The sequence below is a fragment of the Bombina bombina genome, chromosome 7, assembly GCF_027579735.1.
Source record: "Bombina bombina isolate aBomBom1 chromosome 7, aBomBom1.pri, whole genome shotgun sequence".
NCBI classification, from domain to species: domain Eukaryota; kingdom Metazoa; phylum Chordata; class Amphibia; order Anura; family Bombinatoridae; genus Bombina; species Bombina bombina.
In genome coordinates, this window is record NC_069505.1 from 268,277,344 (window position 1) to 268,296,848 (window position 19,505).

The window sequence follows — 19,505 nt, forward strand, 5'->3', positions numbered from 1 at the left end:
ACCTCTCAATTAATTAGTTGATTAGAGGGAGTGGGTAACGATTTTTTATAGCTAGTTTATTTAACTGTCTATAGTCCACAATAGGACGAATGGTATCGTCCTTATTACGGACAAAAATATACTTGCACCTGCAGGAGAAGTTGATGGTCTTATAAACCCCTTCTTTAAATTTAAGTCTAAATATTCCTTTAAATACTTCAACTCTGGCTGTGAGAGGGGATATATGTGACCAAGTAGAACAGTTGATCCTGGGTACAAATCTATAGGACAATCGTACTGGGGAGGTAAGGATTCAGCCTCCTTTTTGTCAAAAACTTCTGCAAACTGAGAATACTCTTTTGGTATGGGTAGAGGTGGAGTGTAGTTTGGCTTTGTTACATCTAATGTAGAGATAGAATTGAAACAAGAATTATTGCAATAGTCTGAGTGGAAGTGACGTATAAGTGAGGACCAATCTATTGTAGGTTGGTGTACCCTTAACCATTTTAAGCCCACAATAATTGGGAATAATGGGGAAGGTGTAACATCAAATGAGAGGTATTCAGCATATCCGTGTAGTGTTGTGACTAATATTGGTTGGGTATGGTGTGTAATAGGTCCATTTGCAACATGTATACCATCAAATAAACGAAGCACAAGGGGATGTTGTTTTTTAACTATGGGTATTTTATTTTCACAAACAATGCTTAAATCTACAAAGTTTCCTGAGGCACCGGAATCAATAACGGCCTTCAGAGATATCCGATGACGATCCCACTGTAGGGAGAAAGGTAGTACACAATAAGTATTCACATGACTATTTGTGGTAATGCTAGAAGGTAGATCAATTTGCTTACGTTTCTTGTTTCTAGCAAGGTTTGGACAGTCCTTTACTTCGTGAAGTTTTGAAGCACAATAGAGACAAAGATTATTTACATTCCTTCTCAGTTTCTCCTCTGGTTTCAGTGGTCCCCTGATGAACCCCACTTCCATAGCCTCTTCTGTGGCTTTGGTAGGTTGTGGACTTTTTTGTACTGATCGCATGGATGAGGATTCGTAAGAGAATTTTTCCTTTTTTCTCCCTCTGATATAGCGATCAATTTGTATAGCAAGAGATATTAGACCATCCAGAGCTTCAAGAATTACTAATCTTGAGAGCTCGTCTTTGAGTGTTTCTGACAAACCAAGACGAAACTGGTTTCTGAGTGAAATATTATTCCACTGCGTATCCTTGGATAATCTTTTAACTACGCTATATTGTCCTCCACAGGTCTCTTTCCTTGTCTCAAAGCTCTCATCTGGGTTTCTGACGTTATTTGCTTACATGGATCATCATAGAGTAGTGCCATTGCTTGAAAGAAGGCCTATAAGGAATCTAGAATTGGGTTATTCTGTTCATAATAACTATTAGCCCAAGTCCTGGTTTTGGATCTTAAAAAAGATATTACTGTGAGTACTTTCTGTCTGTCTGTACTGTAGGTTTTTGGCTTCATTGTAAAAAGTAATGAGCAGGCATTTTGAAAATCCCTAAAATGACTTCTGTCACCTGCAAATACCTCTGGTAAAGAGACTATAGGTTCATGCACTGTTTCTGGACAAACATGTTTTATTGCTGCTGTACCTTTAATGATGTCACGTAGTGTCTGATTCTCCACCTGCAATTCTCTTAACCCTTGAGTAAGGAGGTCGACTCTCTGTTAGAGGTTAACCACGTGATCAGAGAGTTCTGCTAGATCCATTGGTTCTGGCTTGTTATTATGTCAGATAACTGAAATGAATCAAATGTGCAGAACTAACATAACAATTCGTTGTGAGACATAGTACAAATAATTGATACAATGATATATCTGTAGCTAACAGAGTGATATACTGTTGGTCATGTTTAGGAAGAAACAGTAAACACATGTAGCAATTGTTATTACAAACTCAGAAGTGATTGCATCGATAGTTGATATTGGCTGACACTTCTAAGTCTGTTTGAATCATGGGTAACAGGGTATTAGGACGATAGGATGAATATAAGCAATAATATGAAGCTAACTGGGAGAGTGTTAAGAGGAGAACAACTGAGATAGCATGAAAAAAGGGTAAAAAATCACAGACACAATCCTTAGCAGAGTAACCCAAGCAGCTGAAATGTATACATTTTGTAGATGGGGAACATTGGGGAAATACCTGGTTGGTGAAGTGGCAGAATAGCTATTAAACAGGTGCCGGTCCGTGGAGACTTACAGAGGCGGAGTGTGGTGCACCTGAGTCCGGTGCCAGAGAGAGCAGGGAGGATCATAGTTAGCGTGAGAGATCAGCAGCTAAGCTGTTAGACGCGCAGCAGGAGAGAGAGCAGTCTGGGGTTGCAGCTGGAAACCATAATGACGGTTTACAAAGTTTGTGCTGAGGCTTGGGCCCCCCTAAGGGGGGGGACACACCTCCAGGGCCCGGTTGCAGTTGCGCCCTCTGCATCCCCAGTAGTTCTGACCCTGCTTCTGATCCTTTGCCTCTCTCAGTTGGAGTACCGCAAGGCTCTGTCTTTGGTCCCTTGCTTTTCTCTCTCTATACATCCTCCCTTTGGCTTCCAGTACCACTTATATGCTGATAATACCCAAATCTATCTTTCCTCCCCTGATATCTCTCCCTCTTTACTCAACCAGACTTTCAACTGCCTTTCTGCAATTTCCTCTTGGATGTCTTCACACTACCTCCAACTCAATCCGTCCAAAATTGAGCTGCTTCTTATTCCCCCTCTTCGAGACATCCAACACCTGACATTTCCCTGACAGTCAGAGACTCTATTCTCAACACCTCAACCCAGGTCCACTGTCTTGGGGTCACACTTGACTCAGAACTCACATTCAACCCACATATACAAGCGCTTACCAAATCCTGCCGTTCACAGCTACGCAACATTTAAAGAATTCGTACCTTCCTTACTAAGAAGGCTGCAAAATTACTAATTAATTCCCTCATTTTGTCACACATTGATTATTGCAATCTACTTCTAAATGGCCTTCCAAAAAAACGCCTCTCCTCCCTTCAATCTATTATGAATGCTTCTGCTAGATTCATCCACCTAAGTCGCCGATCTACATCAGCTGCTCCGCTCTGCCACTCTCTACACTGGCTCCCCATACACTCCAGAATACAATTTAAAGTATTAACCCTAACTTACAAAGCAGTCAACAGTCTAACTACCAACTATATTTCCTCTCTCATCTCCAAATATTCCCCATATCGTCCTCTTCAATCAACCTCTAACCTACGTCTCTCCACTCCTGTTATCTCTGTGTCCCACTCCCATCTCCAAGACTTCTCACGTGCTGCTCCTGTCCTCTGGAACTCTCTACCCCACTCCATAAGACTGTCTCCAACCTTGTATAGCTTCTGGTACCTCCTTGAAAACTCACCTATTCAGAGAGGCTTACCATCTCTCCTCCATCTCTCATTCTAACCAAAATAATTATTGAACTGCCTGACTCACTGCTGCAGCTACAATCCATGTACCCCAAACCGTACGTCTCTGCACCCTAAACCTGTAGACTGTAGGGCCTCTCCGGAGGATATCAGGAACAACAAGGAGAGCTTGTCAAGTAGCGTCCTAACATGGAAGACTTGCATACAAAATAACAAGCAATTAGGCTGAGGAGGAAGGAAGCTTATAAAGGATTTAGCCCTACCCCTTATTAAAGGTACAGGCATGATGGAAATATATAACAGTTTCCCCCCTCAAGGAAATCCCTCCAGGGATTTAAGGAGAAGGCCTGTCAGGAAATCTGCGATGGAAAACCGATAGCAAACATTGTGCAGATATGTTGGAAGCTGGTTGCCAGAAATCTTCCTCCGTAGAGAAACCTTTCCAGCGAATGAGATATTGCAACTGACCACGGAATCTCCTGGTGTCAAGAATAGCGGATACTTTATACTCCAGGTCCGGTTGGGGGTTTAGTGGTGGAGCTCCGGAAGACAATGTGGGGATAGTGGATATCTTACATGGATATAGAAGGTAGACATGGAATACAGGGTGTATTCGGTAGTGAGCGGGGAGATTTAATCTAACTGCATTTTTATTGATTATACCACTTATAGAGAAAGGGCCCACATATAACTGGGTGAACTTTCGAGATGGTGTACGAAGTTTGAGATGTTGAGTGGAAAGCCACACCTTGTCACCTACCTGGTATACAGGAGGGGTTCTATGATGGAGGTCATAATAATACTTGTGTTTCTTCTGGGATTCCGTGATAGTTTCTCGAAGGAGTTGAAAACGCAGTGATAGATCAATGACAACATTATTAACTTGAGGTGAGGGAATCTGTGAAGTCGGAAGTAAGTGGAAACTGGGATGGTATCCATAGTTGGCGTAGAAAGGTGACATTTTTTAAGTTTGGTTGATAGAATTATTGTATGTGAATTCTGCAGTACTAATATAATCAGCCCATGTTTCTTGTTCTTGTGAACAGTAGATCCGTAAGTATTGTTCTAGAGATTGCTTTGTTCTTTCACACTGTCCATTAGTTTGAGGGTGGTAAGAAGTGGTGAGTTTCCTTTCAATATTCAATCTTTTGCAAAGAAATGTCCAGAATTTGGAGGTAAACTGGGTACCTCTGTCAGTTAGTATGGATGAAGGTAAACCATGGAGTTTGACAATGTTGTTGATGAACAAGTCTGCAGTCTGAGATGAGTTAGGAAGTCTTTGTGTAGGAAGAAAATGTGCCATTTTAGTGAATCGGTCTACTACAACTAAAATTGTAGTGAAGGAAGAGGACTTGGGTAAGTCGACTATGAAATCCATTGCAATTTCCTTTCAAGGACGGTCTGGAATGGGCAAGGTTAGGAGTAAACCATAAGGTTTAGTATGATCATTTTTAGAGAGTACACAGATTGAACAATTGTCAATGTAATTCTTTACTGAGTCATACATCTTTGGCCAGCAGAAGGATCTTTTGAGGAGATTTACGGTGTTGTTAATACCGGGATGACCACATAGAAGTGAGTCATGAGTAATACGGAGAATCTCATGTCTTAATGATGCCTGGATATATAGATGGTCACCATAGAAGTATACCCCATCTTGCTGTTTGGTAAGATCATAGGTCGTGATGGTATGGTCCTGTTCTTGGGCTTCTTGTACAGAGCGATGCAATCTCGATGTAAGTGCGATGATATGTTCCGTAGGAATCACAGTAGATGAAATTTTAGAGAGGTTAGGAGGATCTAATCTTGACAGGGCAACCGCTTTACCATTTTTGGATCCTGGGCGGTAAGTTATGTGAAAATTAAATCTTGAGAAATATAGGCTCCACCTTACCTGTCTGGCGGAGAGGGTTCGGTTTTAAGGAAGTCGAATGAATGTTGTACTTCGTTGGTCCAATGGAAAGGTGTATTTTTTCCTGTGAGTCTTGTTAAGGGTTTTACTATTGTTGAATTTTTTTTTTTACAAACTTCCGATAAAAGTTGGAAAACCCTAAGAAACTTTGAAGATATTTTTTATTGTTTGGTTTAGGCCAATTTACAATGGCCGAGACCTTATTATCTTCCATATGTATTCCTTGAGGTGTGATGATATATCCAAGGAAGGAGATTTTGTGTGAGTGAAATATACATTTTTCTGGTTTGGTGTAAAGACTGTTCTCACATAAACGTGTTAGAACTGTTGTTACATGTTGTATGTGATCTTGAATATTGTCTGAATATATTAAAATGTCATCTAGGTAGATGATGACATAAACATCGAGTATATCACGGAAAATTTCATTAATTAAATTTTGAAATGTGGCGGGGGCATTGTAGAGCCCGAATGACATCATTGTATATTCATAATGTCCATACCTAGTACGGAAGGCAGTAAGCCACTTGTCTCCACTTCAAATTCGTATGAGGTTGTAAGCTCCCCTTAAATCTAGTTTTGTGAATATTGTAGCGGTAGATAACCTCTCAATTAATTAGTTGATTAGAGGGAGTGGGTAACGATTTTTTATAGCTAGTTTATTTAACTGTCTATAGTCCACAATAGGACGAATGGTATCGTCCTTATTACGGACAAAAATATACTTGCACCTGCAGGAGAAGTTGATGGTCTTATAAACCCCTTCTTTAAATTTAAGTCTAAATATTCCTTTAAATACTTCAACTCTGGCTGTGAGAGGGGATATATGTGACCAAGTAGAACAGTTGATCCTGGGTACAAATCTATAGGACAATCGTACTGGGGAGGTAAGGATTCAGCCTCCTTTTTGTCAAAAACTTCTGCAAACTGAGAATACTCTTTTGGTATGGGTAGAGGTGGAGTGTAGTTTGGCTTTGTTACATCTAATGTAGAGATAGAATTGAAACAAGAATTATTGCAATAGTCTGAGTGGAAGTGACGTATAAGTGAGGACCAATCTATTGTAGGTTGGTGTACCCTTAACCATTTTAAGCCCACAATAATTGGGAATAATGGGGAAGGTGTAACATCAAATGAGAGGTATTCAGCATATCCGTGTAGTGTTGTGACTAATATTGGTTGGGTATGGTGTGTAATAGGTCCATTTGCAACATGTATACCATCAAATAAACGAAGCACAAGGGGATGTTGTTTTTTAACTATGGGTATTTTATTTTCACAAACAATGCTTAAATCTACAAAGTTTCCTGAGGCACCGGAATCAATAACGGCCTTCAGAGATATCCGATGACGATCCCACTGTAGGGAGAAAGGTAGTACACAATAAGTATTCACATGACTATTTGTGGTAATGCTAGAAGGTAGATCAATTTGCTTACGTTTCTTGTTTCTAGCAAGGTTTGGACAGTCCTTTACTTCGTGAAGTTTTGAAGCACAATAGAGACAAAGATTATTTACATTCCTTCTCAGTTTCTCCTCTGGTTTCAGTGGTCCCCTGATGAACCCCACTTCCATAGCCTCTTCTGTGGCTTTGGTAGGTTGTGGACTTTTTTGTACTGATCGCATGGATGAGGATTCGTAAGAGAATTTTTCCTTTTTTCTCCCTCTGATATAGCGATCAATTTGTATAGCAAGAGATATTAGACCATCCAGAGCTTCAAGAATTACTAATCTTGAGAGCTCGTCTTTGAGTGTTTCTGACAAACCAAGACGAAACTGGTTTCTGAGTGAAATATTATTCCACTGCGTATCCTTGGATAATCTTTTAACTACGCTATATTGTCCTCCACAGGTCTCTTTCCTTGTCTCAAAGCTCTCATCTGGGTTTCTGACGTTATTTGCTTACATGGATCATCATAGAGTAGTGCCATTGCTTGAAAGAAGGCCTATAAGGAATCTAGAATTGGGTTATTCTGTTCATAATAACTATTAGCCCAAGTCCTGGTTTTGGATCTTAAAAAAGATATTACTGTGAGTACTTTCTGTCTGTCTGTACTGTAGGTTTTTGGCTTCATTGTAAAAAGTAATGAGCAGGCATTTTGAAAATCCCTAAAATGACTTCTGTCACCTGCAAATACCTCTGGTAAAGAGACTATAGGTTCATGCACTGTTTCTGGACAAACATGTTTTATTGCTGCTGTACCTTTAATGATGTCACGTAGTGTCTGATTCTCCACCTGCAATTCTCTTAACCCTTGAGTAAGGAGGTCGACTCTCTGTTAGAGGTTAACCACGTGATCAGAGAGTTCTGCTAGATCCATTGGTTCTGGCTTGTTATTATGTCAGATAACTGAAATGAATCAAATGTGCAGAACTAACATAACAATTCGTTGTGAGACATAGTACAAATAATTGATACAATGATATATCTGTAGCTAACAGAGTGATATACTGTTGGTCATGTTTAGGAAGAAACAGTAAACACATGTAGCAATTGTTATTACAAACTCAGAAGTGATTGCATCGATAGTTGATATTGGCTGACACTTCTAAGTCTGTTTGAATCATGGGTAACAGGGTATTAGGACGATAGGATGAATATAAGCAATAATATGAAGCTAACTGGGAGAGTGTTAAGAGGAGAACAACTGAGATAGCATGAAAAAAGGGTAAAAAATCACAGACACAATCCTTAGCAGAGTAACCCAAGCAGCTGAAATGTATACATTTTGTAGATGGGGAACATTGGGGAAATACCTGGTTGGTGAAGTGGCAGAATAGCTATTAAACAGGTGCCGGTCCGTGGAGACTTACAGAGGCGGAGTGTGGTGCACCTGAGTCCGGTGCCAGAGAGAGCAGGGAGGATCATAGTTAGCGTGAGAGATCAGCAGCTAAGCTGTTAGACGCGCAGCAGGAGAGAGAGCAGTCTGGGGTTGCAGCTGGAAACCATAATGACGGTTTACAAAGTTTGTGCTGAGGCTTGGGCCCCCCTAAGGGGGGGGGACACCTCCAGGGCCCGGTTGCAGTTGCGCCCTCTGCATCCCCAGTAGTTCTGACCCTGCTTCTGATCCTTTGCCTCTCTCAGTTGGAGTACCGCAAGGCTCTGTCTTTGGTCCCTTGCTTTTCTCTCTCTATACATCCTCCCTTTGGCTTCCAGTACCACTTATATGCTGATAATACCCAAATCTATCTTTCCTCCCCTGATATCTCTCCCTCTTTACTCAACCAGACTTTCAACTGCCTTTCTGCAATTTCCTCTTGGATGTCTTCACACTACCTCCAACTCAATCCGTCCAAAATTGAGCTGCTTCTTATTCCCCCTCTTCGAGACATCCAACACCTGACATTTCCCTGACAGTCAGAGACTCTATTCTCAACACCTCAACCCAGGTCCACTGTCTTGGGGTCACACTTGACTCAGAACTCACATTCAACCCACATATACAAGCGCTTACCAAATCCTGCCGTTCACAGCTACGCAACATTTAAAGAATTCGTACCTTCCTTACTAAGAAGGCTGCAAAATTACTAATTAATTCCCTCATTTTGTCACACATTGATTATTGCAATCTACTTCTAAATGGCCTTCCAAAAAAACGCCTCTCCTCCCTTCAATCTATTATGAATGCTTCTGCTAGATTCATCCACCTAAGTCGCCGATCTACATCAGCTGCTCCGCTCTGCCACTCTCTACACTGGCTCCCCATACACTCCAGAATACAATTTAAAGTATTAACCCTAACTTACAAAGCAGTCAACAGTCTAACTACCAACTATATTTCCTCTCTCATCTCCAAATATTCCCCATATCGTCCTCTTCAATCAACCTCTAACCTACGTCTCTCCACTCCTGTTATCTCTGTGTCCCACTCCCATCTCCAAGACTTCTCACGTGCTGCTCCTGTCCTCTGGAACTCTCTACCCCACTCCATAAGACTGTCTCCAACCTTGTATAGCTTCTGGTACCTCCTTGAAAACTCACCTATTCAGAGAGGCTTACCATCTCTCCTCCATCTCTCATTCTAACCAAAATAATTATTGAACTGCCTGACTCACTGCTGCAGCTACAATCCATGTACCCCAAACCGTACGTCTCTGCACCCTAAACCTGTAGACTGTAGGGCCTCTCCGGAGGATATCAGGAACAACAAGGAGAGCTTGTCAAGTAGCGTCCTAACATGGAAGACTTGCATACAAAATAACAAGCAATTAGGCTGAGGAGGAAGGAAGCTTATAAAGGATTTAGCCCTACCCCTTATTAAAGGTACAGGCATGATGGAAATATATAACAGTTTCCCCCCTCAAGGAAATCCCTCCAGGGATTTAAGGAGAAGGCCTGTCAGGAAATCTGCGATGGAAAACCGATAGCAAACATTGTGCAGATATGTTGGAAGCTGGTTGCCAGAAATCTTCCTCCGTAGAGAAACCTTTCCAGCGAATGAGATATTGCAACTGACCACGGAATCTCCTGGTGTCAAGAATAGCGGATACTTTATACTCCAGGTCCGGTTGGGGGTTTAGTGGTGGAGCTCCGGAAGACAATGTGGGGATAGTGGATATCTTACATGGATATAGAAGGTAGACATGGAATACAGGGTGTATTCGGTAGTGAGCGGGGAGATTTAATCTAACTGCATTTTTATTGATTATACCACTTATAGAGAAAGGGCCCACATATAACTGGGTGAACTTTCGAGATGGTGTACGAAGTTTGAGATGTTGAGTGGAAAGCCACACCTTGTCACCTACCTGGTATACAGGAGGGGTTCTATGATGGAGGTCATAATAATACTTGTGTTTCTTCTGGGATTCCGTGATAGTTTCTCGAAGGAGTTGAAAACGCAGTGATAGATCAATGACAACATTATTAACTTGAGGTGAGGGAATCTGTGAAGTCGGAAGTAAGTGGAAACTGGGATGGTATCCATAGTTGGCGTAGAAAGGTGACATTTTTTAAGTTTGGTTGATAGAATTATTGTATGTGAATTCTGCAGTACTAATATAATCAGCCCATGTTTCTTGTTCTTGTGAACAGTAGATCCGTAAGTATTGTTCTAGAGATTGCTTTGTTCTTTCACACTGTCCATTAGTTTGAGGGTGGTAAGAAGTGGTGAGTTTCCTTTCAATATTCAATCTTTTGCAAAGAAATGTCCAGAATTTGGAGGTAAACTGGGTACCTCTGTCAGTTAGTATGGATGAAGGTAAACCATGGAGTTTGACAATGTTGTTGATGAACAAGTCTGCAGTCTGAGATGAGTTAGGAAGTCTTTGTGTAGGAAGAAAATGTGCCATTTTAGTGAATCGGTCTACTACAACTAAAATTGTAGTGAAGGAAGAGGACTTGGGTAAGTCGACTATGAAATCCATTGCAATTTCCTTTCAAGGACGGTCTGGAATGGGCAAGGTTAGGAGTAAACCATAAGGTTTAGTATGATCATTTTTAGAGAGTACACAGATTGAACAATTGTCAATGTAATTCTTTACTGAGTCATACATCTTTGGCCAGCAGAAGGATCTTTTGAGGAGATTTACGGTGTTGTTAATACCGGGATGACCACATAGAAGTGAGTCATGAGTAATACGGAGAATCTCATGTCTTAATGATGCCTGGATATATAGATGGTCACCATAGAAGTATACCCCATCTTGCTGTTTGGTAAGATCATAGGTCGTGATGGTATGGTCCTGTTCTTGGGCTTCTTGTACAGAGCGATGCAATCTCGATGTAAGTGCGATGATATGTTCCATAGGAATCACAGTAGATGAAATTTTAGAGAGGTTAGGAGGATCTAATCTTGACAGGGCATCCGCTTTACCATTTTTGGATCCTGGGCGGTAAGTTATGTGAAAATTAAATCTTGAGAAATATAGGCTCCACCTTACCTGTCTGGTGGAGAGGGTTCGGTTTTGAGGAAGTCGAATGAATGTTGTACTTCGTTGGTCCAATGGAAAGGTGTATTTTTTCCTGTGAGTCTTGTTAAGGGTTTTACTATTGTTGAATTATTTTATTACAAACTTCCGATAAAAGTTGGAAAACCCTAAGAAACTTTGAAGATATTTTTTATTGTTTGGTTTAGGCCAATTTACAATGGCCGAGACCTTATTATCTTCTTATGGTGTGTAATAGGTCCATTTGCAACATGTGTACCATCAAATAAACGAAGCACAAGGGGATGTTGTTTTTTAACTATGGGTATTTTATTTTCACAAACACTGCTTAAATCTACAAAGTTTCCTGAGGCACCAGAATCAGTAATGGCCTTCAGAGATATCCGATGACGATCCCACTGTAGGGAGAAAGGTAGTACACAATAAGTATTCACATGACTATTTGTGGTAATGCTAGAAGGTAGATCAATTTGCTTATCTTTCTTGTTTCTAGCAAGGTTTGGACAGTCCTTTACTTCGTGAAGTTTTGAAGCACAATAGAGACAAAGATTGTTTACCTTCTTTCTCAGTTTCTCCTCTGGTTTCAGTGGTCCCCTGATGAACCCCACTTCCATAGCCTCTTCTGTGGCTTTGGTAGGTTGTGGACTTTTTTGTACTGATCGCATGGGTAAGGATTCGTAAGAGAATTTTTCCTTTTTTCTCTCACTGATACAGCAATCAATTTGTATAGCAAGAGATATTAGACCATCCAGAGCTTCAAGAATTACTAATCTTGAGAGCTCGTCTTTGAGTGTTTCTGACAAACCAAGACAAAACTGGTTTCTGAGTGAAATATTATTCCACTGCGTATCCTTGGATAATCTTTTAACTACGCTACATAGTCCTCCACAGGTCTCTTTCCTTGTCTCAAAGCTCTCATCTGGGTTTCTGACGTTATTTGCTTACATGGATCATCATAGAGTAGTGCCATTGCTTGAAAGAAGGCCTATAAGGAATCTAGAATTGGGTCATTCTGTTCATAATAACTATTAGCCCAAGTCCTGGTTTCGGATCTTAAAAAAGATATTACTTTGAGTACTTTCTGTCTGTCTGTACTGTAGGTTTTTGGCTTCATTGTAAAAAGTAATGCGCAGGCATTTTGAAAATCCCTAAAATGACTTCTGTCACCTGCAAATACCTCTGGTAAAGAGACTATAGGTTCATGCACTGTTTCTGGACAAACATGTTTTATTGCTGCTGTACCTTTAATGATGTCACGTAGTGTCTGATTCTCCACCTGCAATTCTCTTAACCCTTGAGTAAGGAGGTTGACTCTCTGTGAGAGGTTAACCACGTGATCAGAGAGTTCTGCTAGATCCATTGGTTGTGGCTTGTTATTATGTCAGATAACTGAAATGAATCAAATGTGCAGAACTAACATAACAATTCGTTGTGAGACATAGTACAAATAATTGATACAATGATATATCTGTAGCTAACAGAGTGATATACTGTTGGTCATGTTTAGGAAGAAACAGTAAACACATGTAGCAATTGTTATTACAAACTCAGAAGTGATTGCATCGATAGTTGATAGTGGCTGACACTTTTAAGTCTGTTTGAATCATGGGTAACAGGGTATTAGGACGATAGGATGAATATAAGCAATAATATGAAGCTAACTGGGAGAGTGTAAAGAGGAGAACAATTGAGATAGCATGAAAAAAGGGAAAAAATCACAGACACAATCCTTAGCAGAGTAAACCAAGCAGCTGAAATGTATACATTTTGTAGATGGGGAACATTGGGGAAATACCTGGTTGGTGAAGTGGCAGAATAGCTATTAAACAGGTGCCGGTCCGTGGAGACTTACAGAGGCGGAGTGTGGTGCGTCTGAGTCCGGTGCCGGAGAGAGCAGGGAGGATCATAGTTAGCGTGAGAGCTCAGCAGCTAAGCTGTTAGACGCGCAGCAGGAGAGAGAGCAGTCTGGGGTTGCAGCTGGAAACCATAATGACGGTTTACAATGAACTAAGGCAATCTTTTTAGAAAGATATCAGGAACAACAAGGAGAGCTTGTCAGGTAACGTCCTAACGTGGATACAAAATAACAAGCAATTAGGCTGAGGAGGAAGGAAGCTTATAAAGGATTTAGCCTTACCCCTCATTAAAGGTACAGGCATGATGGAAATATATATATACAATATATATACTTTTTATATATATATATATATATATATATATATATATATATATATATATATATATATATATATATATATATATATATTTATATTTAACAATTTAATACTTCTGGACAACGTTCACCTCACCACCAACCCCGGAAAGCTGTTCCCAACCTTTAATGCCTGCACCCTTGTCCACTACCAATCTCACTGCTCAGATTTTTGCTGATCACTTCCTTAAAAAATAAAATTTACACAATTAGAAAATATATCTACACCTCACACTCCTCAAACCAAACCCAAACCAAAGAACTCCTACCCACCCCTTCTATTAACAAACCTCTATGCTACTTCCCTCCTCTAACAGAGGAAGACGTCTTTGTTCTCCTATATTTGGCTCATCTCACAACCTGCACACTTGACCCTATTCCTTCACAACCTCTTCCCTCTCTCTCTGCTTCACTAACCCCTACCCTAACTCATCTCTTTAACCAATCTCTCACCACTGACACATTTCCTAATACATTCAAACATGCATCAATTATACCAATCCTAAAAAAGCCCTCACTTGACCCCTCCACCCCTTCTATCGACCAGTCTTCTTACTTCCCTTTGCTTCAAAATTATTGGAACGACTAGTCTATAATCGGCTAACTCAATTTCTCACAGCTAACTCCTTAGTTGATCCACTACAATCTGGTTTCTGCCCTAAACAAGCAACAGAAATCACTCTTGCTAAAGTAACAAATTACCTGTAATCAGCTAAAGCAAAGGGCCTCTACTCCTTACTATTTCTGATCAGCCTGAGGAAACCGTTTGGATACTGAGAAACGCGTTGCTGTACATAGTTTGTGTTTAATAAACACTTGATTTAAGCAACTTGCTACTTTTTAATCTTTTGGTGACCTATTCCCATCACCTGTCAGTTTGGAGCAGAGAGGTGGAACTTAAAGGGTAATCAAAACACAAATCTACTGCGAGGGGAGAGTTACCATAAGAATCTGTGCTTCCTGTACCAAGAGGAGAGTTTTACCGGACAACTCTGAGGATCCGGTCTGCCCAGTTTGCACTACAATTTAGTGTTTCACCAAATGTGAGTGTATCATATTCAACATACTATATAAGATATACTTTTACAGAATTACGCTATGTGGCGCCTTCTCTACATTTTTCTAGAATTCTTTACTACTATGACTGAGTTTATATTAAATGTATATATAAATATTTATATATATATATATATATATATATATATATATATATATATATATATATATATATATATGAATATATCTATATCTATCTATATATCTACAGTATATATATATATATATATATATATATATATATATATATATATATATATATATATAAAGGGATTAGGATTATAGGCTACACAGTAGTGTTCTACCACTGACACAGTATACAATGTGATGATTTGCTATTTTAGTGATCTTAAATGGACACAGTGTTAAAAATACTTTAAGCATTGAGCCCATAATGCATCGCTGAACTGAGAGCAAAGCAGTGAGCAGCAGATACAGGTAGTCAGCACAAGACCTGGATATACAGTAACTGTATAAGGGAAGAGAGTTTGGGGAAGTCACAAACACGCAGGGAGAGGCTGGAGAGCGATATGGGGGGGGGCAGATAATGTGCTGGGGCAGATAACCAGATAACACAGGGAGCGTGAGTAAAGACATACAGAGAGCCTGGGCTGACATTATACACACAGGGAGATGAGCAGTGCGGTTAAAGATGGGGCATTGCTAATATGACGAGTGCTAGATGTATCAGGGATCAATTACCGACTGAGCTCACCATTGCACTGGCATGCCTCTTCACTCAGCCTTCACTCAGCTCTGCGACTGCCGCGCTGCAGAGTCACAGTCTCACTGTCACTAACTACACATGCAGTCACGAGCCAATTGAGAGACTACACGTGCAGTCAGGTCAGGAGCCAATGGGTAGCAGTCAGAAACAAACAAAATATAATTTAAAAAAAAAAGTTTGTGCTGAGGCTGGGGCCCCCCTAAGGGGGGGGACCTCCAGGGCCCGGTTGCAGTTGCGCCCTCTGCATCCCCAGTAGTTCTGACCCTGCTTCTGATCCTTTGCCTCTCTCAGTTGGAGTACCGCAATGCTCTGTCTTTGGTCCCTTGCTTTTCTCTCTCTATACATCCTCCCTTGGAAAACTTATAGCCTTCTTTGGCTTCCAGTACCACTTATATGCTGATAATACCCAAATCTATCTTTCCTCCCCTGATATCTCTCCCTCTTTACTCAACCAGACTTTCAACTGCCTTTCTGCAATTTCCTCTTGGATGTCTTCACACTACCTCCAACTCAATCTGTCCAAAATTGAGCTCCTTCTTATTCCCCCCTCTTCGAGACATCCAACACCTGACATTTCTCTGACAGTCAGAGACTCTATTCTCAACACCTCAACCCAGGTCCACTGTCTTGGGGTCACACTTGACTCAGAACTCACATTCAACCCACATATACAAGCGCTTACCAAATCCTGCCGTTCACAGCTACGCAACATTTCCAGAATTCATACCTTCCTTACTAAGAAGGCTACAAAATTACTAATTAATTCCCTCATTTTGTCACACATTGATTATTGCAATCTACTTCTAAATGGCCTTCCGAAAAACCGCCTCTCCTCCCTTCAATCTATTATGAATGCTTCTGCTAGATTCATCCACCTAAGTCGCCGATCTACATCAGCTGCTCTGCTCTGCCACTCTCTACACTGGCTCCCCATACACTCCAGAATACAATTTAAAGTATTCACCCTAACTTACAAAGCAGTCAACAGTCTAACTACCAACTATATTTCCTCTCTCATCTTCAAATATTCCCCATATCGTCCTCTTCAATAAACCTCTAACCTACGTCTCTCCACTCCTGTTATCTCTATGTCCCACTCCCATCTCCAAGACTTCTCACATGCTGCTCCTGTCCTCTGGAACTCTCTACCCAACGCCATAAGACTGTCTCCAACCTTGTATAGCTTCTGATACCTCCTTGAAAACTCACCTATTCAGAGAGGCTTACCATCTCTCCTCCATCTCTCATTCTAACCAAAATAATTATTGAACTGCCTGACTCACTGCTGCAACTACAATCCATGTACCCCAAACCGTACGTCTCTGCACCCTAAACCTGTAGACTGTAGGGCCTCTCCAGAGCAGGGCCCTCTTCCTCCTCTACTAGATTTGTTTAGTTTGTTACTTTTTGTATTTTATCACAAATCCTTGTCATTGTATATCCCTATCTTTGTACCCAGCGCTACAGAATTTTGTTGAGCTATACAAATAAATGATGATAATAATAATAATATTTATAGAGGTTTAAATAATTGTGATTGGTCAATCATGGTAACTCATACACTGCTCTGACTGGTTAATATCATTATATTATAATCATTCATAACATAATGATACATCAATTTTAAAATATTACATATTCCCTGTTTCATTAACATATATTATTAGTATCTATAAGATACAGCTATTTTATTAAATATGTAAACATTATGGGCCAGTTTACAAGTGGCGTTCTAATGATAGCATGTGATGTGATGAGATTTATCTCAAGGTACATAATAATAATTATATTTCTTTGGACTTTTGCTGAACCCATCTGGTGAGCCAATGACAAGAGGCATATGTGCATAGCCACCAATCACCATCTGGCATCTAGTACTGCACTGCTGCTTCTGAGCTTACCTAAGTATGCTTTTCAACAAATAAGTAAATTTGATAAGAGAATTAAACTGAGAAGTCTCTTAAAATGACATGCTCTATCTGAATTATGAACATTACATTTTGATTTTCATAATATTATTTTTGTTGCATATAGTCCAATAGTTTTGTCCTTGTAAGCAACTCAAAAACTGACCCCCAAGAAGTTGTGAAGAAAATCAAATTTTCAGTTTTTCAAATCATTTTATCATTATTTTTCATGCAGATATTTTTAACATGTCTAATTGCTGCTATTTCATATGCATATGAAAATTCATGATGAGGGAGTAACTTACTCTGGGGTATATTTCGGTTTTTCATGTTCTGCATTCAAAATAGCTGTCTGCTTAGTTAATTTTGACATATTCTTAACAACTGTATTCCAGTCCCTGCAAAGTGCTTGAATCCTGAATACTTTGAAGTATACAATATAACACTGTGATAATTCTGATATATATGGATTTTGTGTACTCAGATAATGTAGCAATGCAAATATATAAATACCTATATTTAGCAAGTGTCTTTGAAAACTTTTCAGAGACAAACATAGAATAAAGATATTAGCAGCCAATGAAATGACTACATTCTGATTTGCAGGTTTTCATTGGTCTAGAGAAGGGGTTTTCCAACCTGTCCTCAGACCTCCCTAAAAGGCCAGATTTTCAGAGCACAGGTGAAATAATCAGCTGATTAGTAAACATGTTTATTAACCTACTCTCACCAAAGGTAATCCTAAAAATCTGCCCTGTTAGGGAGGTCTGAGGACAGGATTTAAAACCCCTGCTCTAGAGTGATAGACACGTGCCAATAAAAAGACCAGCCACCAATCAGCAACTAGCTCTGATTAGAGCATTGATGCTCTTGCGCCTACCTAGATATTTTTAACAAAGGATACAAAAAAGAGGTGGAACTAATGAACAGGAGGCCATGGTGCACCCCCCGATGGTAAATAAAAAAAGTAATAATAATAAATATATTTGTGGAGTCCCAAATTTCACATAAAAGTACATTCTAATCCTTGTTTAGAAAAGGGGAAAGAGTGATTGGGATAGCGCTATGCAGCTGCGAGTCTTATAGAGTGAAAATAAATAAATGTTGGTTTGGATCTATTTATATCTGCATATGAGGGTGTCCCCGTTTTGGTTGTCCAACTTTGCGATTTTTATTTTGGTATGTAAAGATCCCCAGTTTATTTGGATCATAAAAGTTGGATGATAGAGTATTTACTATATTTTTAAGAAACAGTCTTATTTAGATCGTATACCTGGATAATAGAGTATTTACTATATTTTTAGAAATAGTCTTGTGTCCTATGTTTTTTATATATATATGTATCTTATAGATATTATTATAAAAAATGATGCATAATTATAAAAAATGATGCATAAGAAGAAAGAGGAGCAAGTGCTTTAAGATATATGTATTTTATTCCTATACAGATAGGGTACTTATCATAAAATAGTAAACAATAAAATCTAACACATAGATGCCGGCATCTAGATTTAAAAAACAGTTTCAGTTTGAAATTTGTACTTGTTTTATTCTTTTAATTCTGATATTCTTTTAATGATCTCACTTTGTATATTTTTGTCATCTTCCTTTATTTCCATGTTACCTAGTTTATCTTTAATTATTTCTATCTCCTCTTTAGTTGTGTCTAGTTGTAATTTCCTTGCTTTGACTATGATATTCATTAAGTTAATTGAGGCTGTTTCTAACACTTCAAACCATTCTTTGGACACCATTTTTAAGTTAATGTAATTCTGTATATATTTTATTTCTAGTATATGTTTTATTTCTTTACACATTATGTCTTCTAGATCAGCATAAATGTTTTCTATGTTTGTGGTCTCTAATGTGTTGTACATTCTATTGTTTGTGTTTGTGTCTATATTCTGAAGTATTAAGTCTCTATGGCTAAAGATGTCCATATTTTATATTTGTATTTAACTATTCTTTAGTCACGTGTCCTTTTTATTTCTATCGAATTTTTATTATTTATATTTCCTTTAAAATATAGATGAATTTCTTTATTCAGTATTTTGAGTGTTGATAATTTTATAGTTTTTTTAAATGTTAATAATTTCACAATTTGGAGTGTATAAATCAAGTTTGGTAAGAAATGAGTGGATCTTTGTATAAGAGGTTATTGTAGTACTATAGAGGGTTAGAGTTAATACAAAGATTCTACACTCAGACTCTTAGCTAGTCCCAAATGGTGATGTAACCTCAAAAACACTATCACCGAGTTTAGAAAAGGGGAAAGAGTGATTGGGATAGCGCTATGCAGCTGCGAGTCTTATAGAGTGAAAATAAATAAATGTTGGTTTGGATCTATTTATATCTGCATATGAGGGTGTCCCCGTTTTGGTTGTCCAACTTTACGATTTTTATTTTGGTATGTAA